Genomic DNA, 17,673 nt, shown 5'->3' with positions numbered 1-17,673 from the left:
AGAGGGAGGCCCGCATACCACAAAAAAAAAAAAAAAAACAAAAAAAAAAAAACTAAAAATGGAACTATCATATGACCCAGCAATTCCACCACTGGGTGTATACCCTGAGAAAACCATAATTCAAAAAGAGTCATGTACCACAATGTTCACTGCAGCTCTATTTACAACAGCCAGGACATGTTGAAAGCATCCTAGGTGTTCATCAACAGATGAATGGATAAAGAATATGTGGCACAGATATACAATGCAATAATACTCGGCCATAAAAAGAAACAAAATTGATTATCTGTAGTGAGGTGGCTGGACCTAGAGCCTGTCATGCAGAGTGAAGTAAGTCAGAAAGAGAAAAACAAATACCGTATGCTAACACATGTACATGGAATCTAAAAAATAAAAATGGTTCTGATGAACGTAGGGGCAGGACAGGAATAAAGACCCAGACATAAAGAATGGATTTGAGGACACGGGGAGGGGGAAGGGTAAGCTGGGGCGAAGTCAGAGTAGCATTGACATATATACACTACCAAATGTGAAACAGATAGCTAGTGGGAAGCAGCCGCATAGCACAGGGAGATCAGCTCGGTGTTTTGTGACCACCTAGAGGGGTGGGATTTGGAGGGTGTGAGGGAGATGCAAGAGGGAAGGGATATGGGGATATATGTATACATATAGCTGATTCAGTTTGTTATACATCAGAAACTAACAGAACACTGTAAAGCAATTATACTCCAATAAAGCTGTTTTAAAAAAAATTTTTTTAAAAACAATAAGTGTTGCTATGAAAAAAACTAAAAAAAAAATGAGGCAGTGATTCATTTTTAAAGATTTGCATATATTTATATACATTTTTAGTTTATATATATATTTTTATCTATGCATATGGAAATTTGACTCCAACAGAAAAGAATTTAATATAAGCAAGGTCTATCCAAGGACATTTATTTTTCAAATTTTTATATTATTTTATTAGCATTTATAATAATCTACATATTGTAGCAAGCTGCTTAATGTTATGACTGAGAGTGGGTGAAAACTTTTAATAGTAAAGTATCCAGAATAATTATGGGCAAGGTAGTGAAAATCAGAAAACCATTCAAGAGAATTTAGAAAAATATAAAAGACATGTGGGCTGCAGTAAAAATACAGATGTTTTAGTGGTGCAGTTTGAGCTGAGGCCAGAGAATCCTCAAGCAATATAACCTGAATAAAAGTGAAATAAAGATTTCCCTCACACTTTGGGCAGTCTCATTTGACATATTATAAATGGGGAGGCCAGATGGTGTTTGGGCAAACAGTCAGGTTCGATGGCAAACCTGTCTTCTGTTACACACACATACAACGCAAGGCTGCTATGCTACCAAATTCTGTCTGAATAATGATAGCAAGAGAACTAAAATCCACTGCACTTCTATAAATAGACTATCATTTGATATAAAACATGTTACACGTAGCAACCTAAAATGTTGTAAATCATCTTCTCAGTATTTTCTAATTCGAGATTCAGGCTGTGAACACATGAAGTTCACTCAATTCAGGGATTTATGTGAGTGGCATACATACAGTTTTACTTCTTTCTGTATTAATTGTCATATTCACAATGATCCGTGGTCACATGACTGCAGTTGGGAGAGTTTCAGCTACCAAAGTTTAAGTGGAGCCACACATTACACATTCTGTTAACATTACAGGGGTGAGGCTACATTCCATTTTCTGCATGTTTACAAAAAAGGGAATATAGCAGACATTGGAGCCAGAATCCGAATCTAAATCCTGACTCTACGAATAACCTGTGTGTCCCTGGCACATTTACTTAACTTTCTGGTAGTTCAGTCTCTTTACCTGGAAAACGGGCATGCAAGAGTGGATTAATAGTATCCCTGCAAATTGCATCTGTGTCATTTTGACCATTTTGATAATCACATTAAAACCAAATGCTGCAACGTAATTCCAGGGTCTTCTACACTACTGGTGACAAAACCGTCACTCACAGTGTTTAATGTATTTAATGTCATGATTCTCAAACTGGGCTCTGTGGGCATTCTGGACTGGTTTTAAGGGCTTATGCCTGAGAAATATTGTTGTATATGACTCCATGGGCATGAGAGCAAGAATTTGTAACTGGAATAGGCAAAAATGGTTTCATGTCTCACTGCTTAACAGACCTTGAGCTCTTGTTCAAATTACCCAAATGTTCTGAATTTCAATTTTCTTATACACCAAATGGGAATAATAAAGTCTACCTTGCAGGGATGCTGTGAGTTGCCTGTGTATCCCCAAAATGTTAACAGTTTTTAAATTTTTTTTGCGCGTTACGCGGGCCTCTCACCGTTGTGGCCTCTCCCGTTGCGGAGCGCGGGCTCCGGACGCGCAGGCTCAGCGGCCACGGCTCACGGGCCCAGCCGCTCCGCGGCACGCGGGATCCTCCCGGACCGGGGCGCGAACCCGGTTCCCCTGCATCGGCAGGCGGACGCGCAACCACTGCGCCACCAGGGAAGCCCTCAAGTGCTTCTTAAGACGTGATTTGTAAATGTTTTCTAAAGCATTTAAAAAATCTCACAGATACATCTGGCTACTCATCAGTCTACCTTTCGTTCTCAAGCACACCTTTAAAAAAGACTAGTCTACATCCACAGAATTAAAATGTATACCTTCTTATCCTATCTCATTTTTCAGTCCACCGGTATTTGAATTCCCTATCTTCTCGTCCTGTTGCAGTAACAATGACCTAATTTATAAATAATTGAATTTTTCAATCCAGTCAGTGTTTGGAGGCCCATATCATACTGAAATCTATATTTTACTTGATAGCACTGAATTTTTGTTATTTCTTGAAACAATTATTTTTGCTTCGCAGAACACTGAACTTACATGATGCTTCCTGACTGCTGCTTTATCTCTTTGCGATTTCCTCTCCTTTAATCTAACCTGTGCATGTAAGTGCTCCCCAGATTTCCATACTCCGCCGCCTGTACGTACATCTTTAAACTCTTTAGCTGAACTTCATGGGTTTAACTACCTACATTTTGAGAACTTAGAAATCAACATATTTAGCATAGGCTTCTCCTCCAACAACCATATTCTTCTCCAACTGCATACTGGATATTTCATTTGGAAAGCAGATAAGCGCCTCAAATTCAACATATACAATCCTCAATTCATTGTCTCTCCCATCAAACCTCCTTTCTCCTCCTAACTCCTGAAACACATTTAGTGGCCAAGGTCCGCCCATGCTACCTTCTAAATTAGACACGTTTCTTTTTTTTTTTTTTTTTTTGCGGTACGCGGGCCTCTCACCGTTGCGTCCTCTCCCGTTGCGGAGCACAGGCTCCGGACGCGCAGGCTCAGCGGCCACGGCTCACGGGCCCAGCCGCTCCGCGGCATGTGGGATCCTCCCGGACCGGGGCGCGAACCCGCGTCCCCTGCATCGGCAGGCGGACTCTCAACCACTGCGCCACCAGGGAAGCCCACACATGTTTCTTCTATTGCCTTTATAGAGCTTGATTATTTCATGACATGGTCATTGAATCCAAGCTTTTAACATGACCTACAAGGCTTTCCATCCTCTGGCTCTTGCTACCTCCCCAGCTTTCTGTCCTAATTCTTACTTGTGCTCCTGAATCTGAAACTGTAGGACCTACATGCCATTCCTAAGTGTTTTGCCTTTGCCGATGTCCTTTACTTTGCTTCATCCATGCATCATCTCGCCACTTAGATAGCGACCTCGTCTCCTTTAACTCTTGGCTAATCTACTCCACAAGATCTTCACTGAGCCATGGCTGGGTTTATGTGACTCTTCTTTGTATTTCCCATGTGTTTACGTTTATCCGTTGACTATCTGTGTGCCCTAATATAATAGGAACAAAGCAGTATCTTATCTGTCTTGGTATTATCAGCACCCATCATAATTCCTGAGACATACTACGGACCCCCAATTAATTATGTTGTTAAATGAGTATGAGATAGGTAAATATTTGAATGTGCTAACTTCAGTTGTTTCAATAATGCTGCACAATCTTGATTTTGGTCCTCAATCTTCCTTACTGGGAAAACTGTAGTCATAATCAATTCCAGAAAAGCTGAGTCAATTTCAGGTTGATGCTTCATCAAGTTAAGGGCTTCTGCTTTTCCTCTTCCACCCTGCAGTGACCACTAGTTGTAAAGACTTACACAGATGTATAAATTTGTGGCATTGAGATGGCAAGTGGTGCCCATTTGCTGCCCAGTCAATCCTACCAATTTACAAAAGCACCCACGGATATGTACATTGTCTCGTCTGGTCCTCAGGTATGATCATTCCCCCACGTGGGAACGCAATGAATGGTCAAAATGTACACGTGTCCACATATCCTGTTCTTCCCTTTACCTTAATATACATTTATGCCTCTCAGCCCACTTGGTGCATCCTTCAAAGATGGGGAAAACTTTCAGATGCTCTTCAATGGAAATCTTAAATAGTGAGAGGGTGCTTCAGGCTCTCTCTGCCTAGACACACCATGCCATGACTCTAATCGTCTGCTTCCTATCAGGAAAAGAAAACCTCATTTTCCTCGAATGGCCTCTGCTCAAGAACCAAGACACAGCACCTCTTTTCCAAAGACCCAAATAAGCATTTTTTCCATATCTGTCTTGTATCTGGGCCATGGCTTTCAAATTTAAAAGTCATGTGTCACCCTTCTTCTGTTTTCACGTTAATGATTTCTCCCCTGAGCAAATTCTCTCGTTTAGTAGTTCACATGGGGGAAGGTTTGTAACAAAATAAAGAAGGGATGTACAATTTACGTGAGGTAGGGGAAGAATTGAACATTAATGTCATTCCAATATAAATGAATAAATGTCACTTTTAGTGAATCTCACAACAACAAAAATTTAAATAAATATAACCAATTTACCCACATTAGACACAATTACTGGTAATAGTTTCTGCTATCAACTTTTAGTTTCCTCATACTCATTGGCTGTGTGTTATTTTTATATCCTTTGAATCTTCAGCAAGAACTGCCCAGGTCTTAGCTGTGCTAGACTATTTCAACTGCTGGCATAGGACACTTTCTTATTTTGATTCTTCAAATCATAAGCTTAAGCTAGAAGATCTCATACCTGTTTCATGAAAGCTCAGTTCTCCAAATAACAATTACTTTTTTGAAGGCGTGTCGCAAGACTTGCAGACAACTAATTTCGAATTTATTCTTCAATTTAACAACTTTTCTATGCCCTCTCTTGTTATGGGGTGGGATGTATGATATGTATCTGTAAAATTCAGTCTTATATTTTCATGTGCCTTAACTTCTAGATACTACAGTGATTAACTAGGAACATAAATAACTACTATTTCAAGAAAATAACTTTATATCTATTTCATGAAAGTGGGATTTTACTGTATGTCCAAGTTGGTATATTGCACTTTTTGAAAAAAAGTCACATTATATTGTAAACATTTTACAATGGTCTACAATGGTCTTAAATATCTTTTGAAAATACGATTTGTAAAGTTGTATAAAATTATGTGCTGTGGGATAAAGCATAACACTCCATTTCTAATTGTTAGATATGTAAGTCTTTATGGACATTAGCTAATTATAAATCATGTTGCAAAAAAAATTTCTTTAAACACTTCATTGTCTACTGTATATTTCATTGTGTTTTGCTTTTGCTTTTTAAATGGAATAGATTTCAACCTGTTTTATAGATCAAAGAGAAAAAAAATTTTAGACTTGAAAAATATTGCTTGTATTCAGTGATACATACTTTAAAACACTTTCCCTTTGACTATTATATTTAAATTAGATTAAACATCTTGGTATCAAGAGAAAACAAATGTAGTGGAGAGAATAAACAACTGAATTACAATTAATTCCTGACTTTACCCCATTCTTGATTAATCAGAAGAAACTTAGGCTGAGCGAGATAATCTATGTTAAACTCCTTAAAAAATGTTAGGTGGAGAATTAACACCAAGGAGAAAAAGTAGAGTGTAAAACATTCTGAGTATAGAAACTATTTTATTAGTTATTATTAATACTTAATGTAACAACTGAGTGTTTTTAAGAGACCATAAATTAATATTAGAGAAAACCATATTTTAATTAGAAACTAAAATTTGATTAAGTTTCTTTACTTTTCTTTCTTGTTTTTACTTCCAAAAGCTATAGGATTTTTATGGCATAGCTAAATGGAAGCTGTGAATTTCTGCATAACACAGGGTATACACGGGTTATACACAAACTCTGTATGTGATATTTGTTAATTCTATAAAATGATCCTTCCAGGATTTGAAGAATACTGTCATAAAGAAGCTAATGCAAGAGTGCACCGCCTAGTGTTGACAACATGGAAATGCAGACACACAGTCCCGAGGCCAAGTAAGTGGGGAGATATATGTTAACTTTGTATTTATGTGAATATAGTCTACTTAACCTGAAAGGTGAGTGAAAGAAAATATGAATTCTTCAGTTTCCAAATTCTGGCTGCATAACATTTTTGAAAAAGAATTAGGAAATTCAATTAGAATATCCAATCCACAAATTATCAAGATCACTTTTTTTTGTTTTGTTTTGTTTTTTTGTGGTATGCGGGCCTCCCTCTGCTGTGGCCTCTCCCGTTGCGGAGCACAGGCTCCGGACGCGCAGGCCCAGCGGCCATGGCTCACGGGCCCAGCCGCTCCGCGGCACGTGGGATCCTCCCGGACCGGGGCGCGAACCCGGTTCCCCTGCATCGGCAGGCGGACGCGCAACCACTGCGCCACCAGGGAAGCCCAAGATCACTTTTAAAGGACCTAAAAAGTATTTTTGTACTAAAGTCTCTTACCTCCTAAAATCTACAAGCTGATAGCAAGTGCAGTGTAGCCACAGGTGTTTATTTATCTCCACACTGAGAGAGCCCTTTGCAATCTATGGAGTTGTAATGCTAACAATCTTCAGAATGTTTGGCTATTTCAGATTCTTATTTTAATTCTAAAAAATTTTCCAATTTACAGCCTGTCATCATTGCTTTTTTCCTGTGTCACGGAACTTAGAAGCCATTCGGTTGAGTCTAAGTGAGGGGTGCATATTCCTTATTGAGCAGCTGGGGTGCAGTGGAAAGAAAGTAGACATATATATATATGAAAGGGGAACAGTTTATTTTTTAACAGCAAACCTGTAGTCCTAGCTGATGAGGAAAATGTAGGGCATGGTACTCACTGAATACTCAGATGTGTGTACCAGGTAGGTGATGTGCATACTATGTTCCTTTTGGTTCTCTCTACCCAGGGACTTTGCGCCCTCCTGGTAAATATCAGTTGCTTTTCCCCATGAACTGGGAAGAGCTCAGTACTGGTAAACACCCAGAATTATCTTTCCCTCCTACTAGAATTCTAAAACAGGGGAAACCTATGCAGACAAACATAGTTCCTCTTTTGCATGACATTTGACTTGCTAGTAGTAGACAGAAAGATGGTATGAGATGATTAAACCTTCATCATTGGTTTGACCTGGCATTAACAAAGTCCACAGTTTTTAACTCTATGCACATGTGTATATATATATATGCTTCATGCAGAATAAATATAAGTATAAATACATAATGATTAACTATGTATTATTTGAGGCAAGGCTTCCTGGATTCAAATTCCAGGTCTACCACTTGCTAGCTGTCGGAGCTTGATATTTTTAAATCCCTTTGTTCCTCACATCCTCAAAGGTAATACATGGTATGATAGGACCTACCTCATTGGGTTCTTGTAAGGAATACAATGGTCAATATATATAAAATACTTGGTAAGTCTGGTGCATGGTAAGCTCTCAAAAACATGTTTTAGAATATATGTCATTTCAATGGAGAGGAATGTAGGATCGCTGTACATTTCATTGGGTGCTATAGGATTCTGACTGGAAAATGTTTACTTAGATTCTTTTCTAAATCTCATTTTGACTAAGGACAGAATGAGGACAGACTTCCTTGCCTCTTCAAAGTCACCAGACATTTTTTGGTGACAGTTCTCAAGCCGGATTTGTACTAAAAATTCGGTTAGAAAGATAAATAACCTTTTGTGAAAACTTCATATTTGACTATCTCAAACATAATCCTTTAATGTGCATTGTAATATTAAGCATCTATTCTTTCATTAAGCTAAGCTGATATTTTTAAAGCAAGAAACATCAACACTGTGGGTGAACTTCAGCCATAAAAAGAAACGAAATTGAGTTATTTGTAGTGAGGTAGATGGACACAGAGTCTGTCATACAGAGTGAAGTAAGTCAGAAAGAGAAAAACAAATACCGTATGCTAACACATATATATGGAATCTAAAAAAAAATGGTTCTGATGAACCTAGGGGCAGGACAGGAATAAAGACCCAGACATACAGAATGGACTTGAGGCCACGGAGAGGTGGGGGGTAAGCTGGGACAAAGTGAGAGAGCAGCACTGACATATATACACTACCAAATGTAAAAGAGATAGCTAGTGGGAAGCAGCCGCATAGCACAGGGAGATCAGCTCGGTGCTGTGTGACCACCTAGAGGGGTGGGATAGGGAGGGTGGGAGGGAGACCCAAGAGGGAGGGGATACGGGGATATAGGTATACGTATAGCTGATTCACTTTGTTATACAGCAGAAACTAACACAACGTCGTAAAGCAATTATACTCCAGTAAAGACATTAAAAAAAAAATCACTTCATTGTTAAGAAACATATTTCATAATTATTTTAAAAAATAAACTCCACAGAGCATGTATCTACTATATGCTAAAAGCTAACAGGAAGTAACTACTTATCCAAATTCATTTTGGATACTTCCCACTTTGTATAATTCACGCTGTAAATTAATAGACATCACGCTACTTTTTCTACATTTTTTTTTTCATAGAATTAGGATGTAAGACTGTTGATCTGAGTGTAGTCAGACAATTAATTCTCAGTGAGATATATTTCTCAGTTCATCAGATTATATTTGCGGTTCTTAGCAATTATAGTTGCAGCTGCCAAAACAGAAGCTTATTACGGGGACCAAACAGATGGTGTAAAGAAACAATAGATGTCACAGGTCCTGTCATAAGGGAGCGTGGACACTGAAGCAAAATAGACAGTTTACGCCCCATCTAAAGTGTACACACACACACAGACAGACACACAGACACACAGACACACACACAGTCTGGGCTGGAATCCCGTGGAAAGGATTTACCATCCTCTGGTCTTCTAGGGCAGCTCTTCAGTGGGTCTCAAGGAGCTGGGACTGCAGACTGCTCTCCTCAAGCACACCGATCTTGCTCATCCCAAGGCCAGCCAGGGTTCCTAAGTGGCATGGAAGTTTGCTGCCCAAGGGGTCATCACTCTACTGAATTCTGGCCTCTCTCATCCACCATCCCATTGACACTGCCCTCACCCAGCTCACCTGCCACCATATTGCCTAACCCAGTGGGCTTTCTCAGGCATTTCCTTTCCAGACCTTCCTGCTGCATTAGACACCCTGACTACCATCTCCTTCCTGAAAACGATTTTCTCTCATTGAGAGAAATTCCTCTTATCTCTGGATTCTCCTTTGCAGACACCTTCACGCATTTCCCTTCTCACCATCCCTTACGTGTTGATACTCCCCAGGGTCTGTCCTCAGTCCTCTTCCCTCACTGCGCATGCCCCTGGCTGATATTTCTTTCTGAACCATCAACAAGCAACCTAACGTCTGACCCCTCTTCAGCCCTCTCTCTGTATTTGCAGCCCTTCAACCCCAGCTGCCAACTGAACGTTTCCGCGTAGATGGCTTACCTGTCAAATCCACAGGTTCAAACCTGAACTCATCCTCTTTACCCACCAACCTCCCTCATCTCTTGTGTTCCCTCTGCTTTGTGGATGGTGTCACCGTCCAGGAGGGCTGAGTCCGGGGTCTTGGAGTCAGTCTACATCCTTCCTTTCCCACTCGCCTCCAGCCAGTCACCGAGTCATGTCAGTTCTTGTACCAAAGCGTTTCTTACATCTTCCCTCTCTCGTTTCCTGGCTACAGTCCTGCTTGTTGAAGCCCATGTCACCTCTCACGGGAATAGATGCATAAGTCTCCTCCTGGCCTCCTGCCAGGCTCTGTCCTGTGATCCTTGCACACTCTGTCAAGTGATCACATAATGGAAGGCTGACCATAGTCTTCTTAGCTGAAATGTATTCTTCCTTTATGATCAAGCTCAATCGTCGCTTTTGCTAGGAAGCCTTCCTCAGTTCCTCTGAGGAAGAACTGAGCAAGTGTACTCACCTCTTTGGCCTCAGTGTCCCCAGATGTGAAATGAAGCAGTTGAATAAGAAAAGTAACATACACCCCTCCACGAAGCCTGACACCAGTACCTGGGGGCTTCGCATCCTCCAAACCAACTCTGCCCTCCCTCCTCTCTCTTCGCAAAGTACCTTGCCTAAGTTTGCCTCCGTCACAGCGCGCTCCACACTCTCCTGGGTTGTTTGTTTACTTGTCTCCTGAAAAGACTCTTAGCTCCTCTGGCTCAGGGTCTGGCTTTCTGTCTTTTTATTCCTTAGTGCCTAACACGGCACTTGGCCCCAGTGGTCCTCAGTACATCCATATGAGGGAAGGAGGGAGGCAGGGAGGGCCCATGGGTGCCTCCACCTGCCCTGCCATTAATCTACTCTAAGACCTGGAGTGGGTCCTCCTAATTCTTTGAGTCTCAGTTTACCTATCTGCCAAAGGAGCTCTTTCATTTACTGAAGACGAATATGGTTTGAGCACCTATTTTAATGGCAAGCACAATGCTCCAAGTGGTGCCTGTCGTAAATGTAAATAATTCCTTTCCTTTTCTAGGACCTTGTGGTCAGCATCACATTTTCGTGGGTCTGTTCTGCAGCGGAAACAGATGGCTCACTTCGAATGCATTTGCCATAGCTCGTCCATTATTTATGTGCCCCCCGCATACCTCTCCCGGGTCTCCTGAGCTCTGAGGAAAGTGTGTTTCTAATCTCAGCTAGGTTCCCTTTCACACAGCATCACCAGGGATAGAAAGCTGGAGAATGACACGCTTCCCCAACACTCAGCTCGTCTAGAGATTCCCAGCCTGGTGGAAGACATCATATAGTTTTGGGGTCTGCAAGCCCCAGGCATCCTTTACCTGGATCCTTTCAGCCCCAAACTCCACATTTGCCACAATAGACTTGAGAAATCGTTTTATCTTCCTTTGGCTTGGGGTGTCTGGGCTCCATATTCTGTCTCTTGCACCCTTTTCCTCATCCGTATCCCAAGTTGTGATGTAAGGGAGGAATGCAACGTTTCTGTCCACAGACGTTGGGTAGGGGGACGATCACAAAAGAAGTTAAATGTCCATCTTCTCTCGTGGGAAGCCAATAGAGGACTCCTAAAACTGTCACAGCAAGAAACAATATGTCACTGAAAGACGAGGAGGAAAACAACATGAGTCAACCAAGAGAGTTAGAAGTCGTCATCTCTGGGGCAAGGAAACAGGGAGGGAGAGGTTGGGGGAAACCTGCTTTTCCTGAGAAACCTTGTGGAATTTCTCAAATTCCACGCATGTGTAACTTTGATAAAAAAATTGAAAACTGAGTTAAAGAAAATGAAATCCTCACTGAACTCGAGGATAACAGCCCATATACTGATGCCAGTAATCTGACCCCTTGGCCATGGAGGTATCTGAGGCTGAAACTCTCGTTTTGACAACCCCTTCCTGCCCCACACCTCCAGCGTCCCATTCCAGTGAGCCCACCCCTCCCCCTCTGCTCACGCGCCCCTCCAAGATTCCGCAGTACCTACAGTGGGGTTCATCCTGAGACACCCAGGTAACTTGCATCTTCAGCAACATTGCAGACCACAGGTGGGACCCGGATCAGCCCAGTTCTGACCCCACTCAAACCCCGAGCGCGCTCTTGCAATGTTCCTCCAGGGAGTACCTGCTCACTTGCTCAGTAGATCAGCCGCACCTCCTCATCAGCTTCCAGGAATCCAAACAATAAATGCCCCCGCTGTTGGAAGCAGCGAATCTTCATTTACGGGTGAAATTGGCCAGACCCAACAGCAGAGAACAATTTCTCTCATGACACCAACTCCTCGAGCTCTGGCGGGTGGCAGCTGCTGCCCCATTAGGAACGCATTCTCCACGGTGCAAGCAACCCTGCCACCCGCCGGGCTACAGCCAACTTCGGAGCTGCCGCCGGAACAGCTGGAATGGGTCACTCAAATCCACGGGCTGTGGCGCCCCGAGAAACATTCGTCCCCCAGATAGAGTATCTCCTTCTTCCCATGTGAACAGTAGACAGAGAAAGCCGCTCAGGGGATGTCGGTGGTTGTGTTGGCAGTGATTGGAATCACTAAGCACTCACACACACTCACATTCTCACGTGCACATGTGCTCGCACACAGATACACACAGCCCGCATCCCTGAAGACGACCTGGAGGGCTCAGTGGGCCCCAGGTAGAGCCCAGCCTCTCGTCCTGATACGTCCAAGAAAAGGCACTGCATTTAGCCACGATACCCGTGGACCGGAGGGAAAACACACACTGAGCCTGCCGTAGGTTCATGCCTCACTTACTCATAAATGGGAAAAATAATTTTTTTTTTAATTTCACGTCTAAGGTAAGGACGGAAGCGTGCTTCCTTTGGCTTCAATGGAAAGATACGGAGGGCAGCACCGTCTTATTTCACAAATGCTCACCGTCTCCCTCCGCTCTCACCAGCATCGTTCCTGGAAACCCTGCTGCTCCTAATAGTATCACTTGAATTTGGGTCAAAGATAATAAATATTTGATTTGAACACCCCAGTCCTCCTCCTAGTCGACGGATCCTTGCCCCGGCAGACTGCACACCAGGCTCGGAGCGTGCTCAACTGCATTTTTAAAATCCCCCGGAAAGCTCCAGGCATTGTAAGCAGGTCCTGCTGACCAGGCTGATGTTTTACAGCCAAGCTCTCCAACAATGCCATTTACTGCACACGAAAGATCACAGCCAGCAGATGTGCGCGGCCTGGCTCTGGCCTCTGGAAACTGCATCTGTTTTGAAATGTGACTCGACTTCAATCCGAAGCTGACCATAACATCGACAGCACGGACGGGAGGTGTTTACTAGATAAGCTTTTGATATTTGATGTTTGCTAATCATATTAAAGGCTTGAAACGAAATCCCAGCTACAATAAATCCTCACAATCGTCCACGTGAGGCAGGAAACGCCAAGGAGCTCTGCCCGCCGGGGGGGGTGATCAGAGGCTGGGTGACACGTTGAGGGGAGCACAGGTCTGGAGGTCAAGGAAACAAAGACTTAGGGACTCAGTCTAATTCTTTCTGGGGTTGGCGGTGGACAAGTCACTTCCCCCGTCAGTTTCCCCATCTTAGAATTATGGCCCAGACGCGTGAGAGGGCGACTGGGAAGACAGAGAGATGAGGAGCCTTCCTATCGCAGCATCGCGTGTGAATGTCTGACTGTTCGTGGGGTAATGGATTCGACTTTGCAGCAATTCCCAGTTCTCTCTCCTCTGTCCCTCCTGACTCTGTGACAACCGAGGCTTTGGCATCACAAGAGATCAGTCTCTCAGAAGCAGCCTCTCCATGGCCGAGGGCGAAGCCTGCCTTTGCTGGTGGGCGGGACGGAAGGCTCAGGACCTGGACCACAGCTGTCACTCTCAAGAAGGGTCATCCCTGGATTCCTTCCCAGGAGTTGGACCCTAAGAAGGCAAACTATTTGGGGCTGAAAGTGGCTCTGGATGTCATCTCAGACACACACACACACACACACACACACACACACACACACACAGACACACACACACAGAGACACACACACAGACACACACACAGAGACACACACAGACACACACACAGACACACACACACACACACAGAGACACACACACAGACACACACACACACAGACACACACACACACACACGAATATTATTTCACATATACACATATGCATATATTTTAAGCTGAGGTGTTCTTTACTGTTCTCGGGTTTCCCTGGAGACAGCAGGTTGAAGCCCCCCCCCAGAATTCCTTCAGACGTGGAGACTGAGGACACCACCACTCACCAATGAGGAATGGAACCAAGGTTAAAGGAACCTTAACCTTATTATTCAGACATAAGGGACTTTCCAGGAGGAGCCAGGAAGGTACCAGCCAGGTCAAGGGCAAGAGGGAAGCAAGGTGGGTGGCCTGGGTTTTGTTATGCTTAGCAAGTAAGGCTGGGACAGAGGTTCACACAGACAACTTAGCATCTACACGGGTTGAAATCTGTGTCAGTGCCAAGGAGTGGGAAGCAGCCCAGGTGTGGAAGAAAAGGAGAGGGGAGGGCGGGGACCAAAAGCTCTCAGCGGTCAAACAACAAAAATGAAGTTTCCCTCTTTATCACATAGAGTTTCTCTTAATTCACACACACACACAAAACTAGAACAAAATAATGTTGCATTACTGAAGTTGTTATACAAGAAAGGATACTCCACTACTTTATGATGATTTCTGTCTTAATTTTTTATATAAGGATGCGGGTGGTAGAACCACAGGAACTGTGACTACACATCTCCTGAGCAAAGAAAGGGAAACACATTGTTGTAAGACATGGAGAAAAGACCCATAATCTAAAAAAGTTTTCAAAGGCTGTCAGGCATGAAGAAACCGCACACGGGGGGGTGTTCTAGGCCTGGAGAATGTATGTTTCTGTATCCTATTTAGAGGAACATTGTAGATGGGATAGTAAGACCAAAGAGTCACACACATCAGAATTCATCAGAAAGAGACAAATGTGCATATTAATGCTAGACCTTGAGAATGCCAGTTTATTTTTATTACCTTTGTATATCATCTGGCTTCTGTATATAAGAACTTCTTGAATGTGTTTACATAAAGAAATATATATATTTTAAAATATCAATGAAAGAAAGAAAATACAGAATTAAAAATTAAATTTTAATTAAAATTAATTAAAGGGGGGAGGGATAAATTAGGAGTTTGGGATTAACGTAAACACACTACTATACATAAAATAGGTAACCAACAAGGACCTACTCTATAGCACAGGGAACTATACTCAATATTTTGTGATAACCTATAAGGGAAAAGAATCTGAAAAAAATATGTTTATCTATAGAGACGTATAACTCAATCACTTTGCTTACACTTGGAATTAACACAACACTGTAAATCAAGTACACGTCAAAAAAAAAGTTAAAAAAAGTAAATATTTGCTATATGCTTTCACTTTCTATAAAATAGTCCTCCAACTCTAATTTTTATATATGACCTTCCACGATGTTTTATTTTTTAGCAGCAATGTTGTTATTTTAATGTGTGCAGTGCTGTCATTCACATGTAGGTAAGAACGAAGAAGAATACTGTATTATACATTTAACAAATGTTTTCTGGATATTATGTTTTGGCATCCTGAAAACCCTTCTGGCTGGGGAGAGAGACAGCTCCTCCCAGGGCGATAGCTAAAATGGTAACACCTCGCCTAAGAGCGTGCCTTTCATAGGCAAAGCCACCAATCCTGGGTTTATACCGCCAGCTACCTCCGTGCCTCACTGTCACACACCAAGCCAGTACTTCCCCTGCTCTAAATCAGCCCAGGGCCAGGGACCAGGCAACTAGTGACCAACCATATACCCCCGAGCTCTCTGCTGTCATTCAAAGGAGCCAGTCCCACACTGTTTACGCTGGCCTGTCTTGCCTTTCCTGTAAAGACACCCGTAAAGGCTCTGGCTGAAACCTCCTGCCGCTTCCAGCCCGTCTGCCTCCTGACGGACACTCGTGTCTTCCCCGTGGCCCTCTGTGACGTGCAGGGCTCCCCTCCCTGGGACCTGGGAGTATAATGAACTTCTTCCTTCCAAGTCTCATCTCACTTCCTCCTGTGGCTACACCAACTTCATCACACTGTGTTCAACACACACAACCTTAAAACAAACACCACTTCACACATTTGTCCATGGAATTCTATCTAGTGCCCCGGTGGTGTTAATCCATGATCCATACCAGCAAGTTTCCGAGTATCATTTAAAATAGGGATCTGCTGGATTTAATAATGTATCACTGAACTTATCAGAGACTTTGGTAGGCTGACTTTACTATGAATCTGTAAGAGGTAAAAACAGAATTCACTGTTTGGCAAGTTTGTTGCTACAAATATATAATTAACTTCCAGGGTCCAGTGTTTTATTTCTAGGGATGGGAGGCGAGTTGGACAGTTTTGATTTTATTCATTTCTCACTGTGGAGACGATGTAATACAAACGACGGAGGCCTAAAATCGTGTGACCTGAACACCAACTGGAGTTTTCTGTCCAGGTACTTGGGTTCCCATTAGTCCAGCTTCAAAATATTATAAAAACCTTCTTCAGAGTGTGTCACAGAAGATATAGGTATCCTGGTTTCCTAAATGGGTTTCCAAGGTCATGGGTCAGAAAATATTGATAACATCTGTAGTAGTATAAGCCATAGGCACCATTTACAAGGTACCAGCGTGGTATCCAACACTGGTTACGGACATACGGAGTCAGCACTATTTCTCTGCATCATCAGACAGCGGTACTGCCAGCCAACGACCACACATGCAAGTTTACCGTAGCAGCACCACTGCATTTCTTTAGAAACACTGATGCAGCGTCGTCAAAGACAGAGATTCCCACTCTCAGTAACTCTGCTCTGAGAGTGGGTGGCAAAGGCTTAGCACCTATCTTTAGAGTCCAGTCCTTTGTATCCTGATTTTACCTCTTCTGTTTCCTTAAAGGTTCCGAGATTGTCTACCGTCTGTTACAGTAGTCAGCATACTTCTCGTTTCCCCTTCCTTTCATCTAATCTCAGAGACCCTGGGAGTGACTGGACCTGATAACAGACTCGCACAGTCCAGCATCTTCCTGGCTTCGATTGAAACATTGATTCTCAAGAATTACACTCATCCATCAGCTACAGCATTGAGATCACAGTGTCCTAAGTTCCGCATTCCTCGAGAGGGTATTCTGAAGTCCATTATCACTCTTGCTGAGTCTACTTTCATACCTTAGGACAATTAAGTTAACAGTGAAACACATTGGTAAAATCTTCCTTGTTCAGTCAATTGATGCTTTCTTTCATATGTAGTTAGATTTCAGTAACTTTAGACAACACTTTCCCCACATTAAACCATTAAGCACTAGCCCCACTATAATGGAGGGAACGGTTATATAATCCCCAAACCAACAGTCTTATGTTTAAGCACACACAAAAAACCCACTGAATGTGCAGGCATTCTTCTATTTTTCGTTGGAGGTATATATTCTATACCAAACAGTGCAGGCAAGATGATGGAGATTTATGAGCTGCCCTTCACCTCTCTTTAATTCACTCACCTCCCCACAGGTTACAACTGCACTGGGTAGCAGCTCTCATTCTTGTTACCTGGGTATGCAGTGGACATGTCTTCCATGGATGTAGTCGGTTGTCTGCCCAGATCCCTTTCAGCCCCCCATGTTGTGAATGCGATTTGCAAGGGATGGTTCTGACTGTTCATCCTTACTGTGGTTGTGGATTTAGAGATGACCCAAGGGAAGCCAAGTTTATGATCTGTGTTTGATGACTATGAGAATTTCCTTTCTCCCACTAGATGTCAACAGAGTATAATAATAAAAATGGCTAAAATTTATGAAGTGCCGATTATATGACAGATACCATGTATTCCATCATATGAATTAGCTTATTTAAATCTCAGAATCCTTCTTTGAGATAAGAGTC

Source organism: Physeter macrocephalus, chromosome 20 (genome assembly GCF_002837175.3).
Source record: "Physeter macrocephalus isolate SW-GA chromosome 20, ASM283717v5, whole genome shotgun sequence".
NCBI classification, from domain to species: Eukaryota; Metazoa; Chordata; class Mammalia; order Artiodactyla; family Physeteridae; genus Physeter; species Physeter macrocephalus.
Note: the sequence above shows the minus strand (reverse complement) of the source record.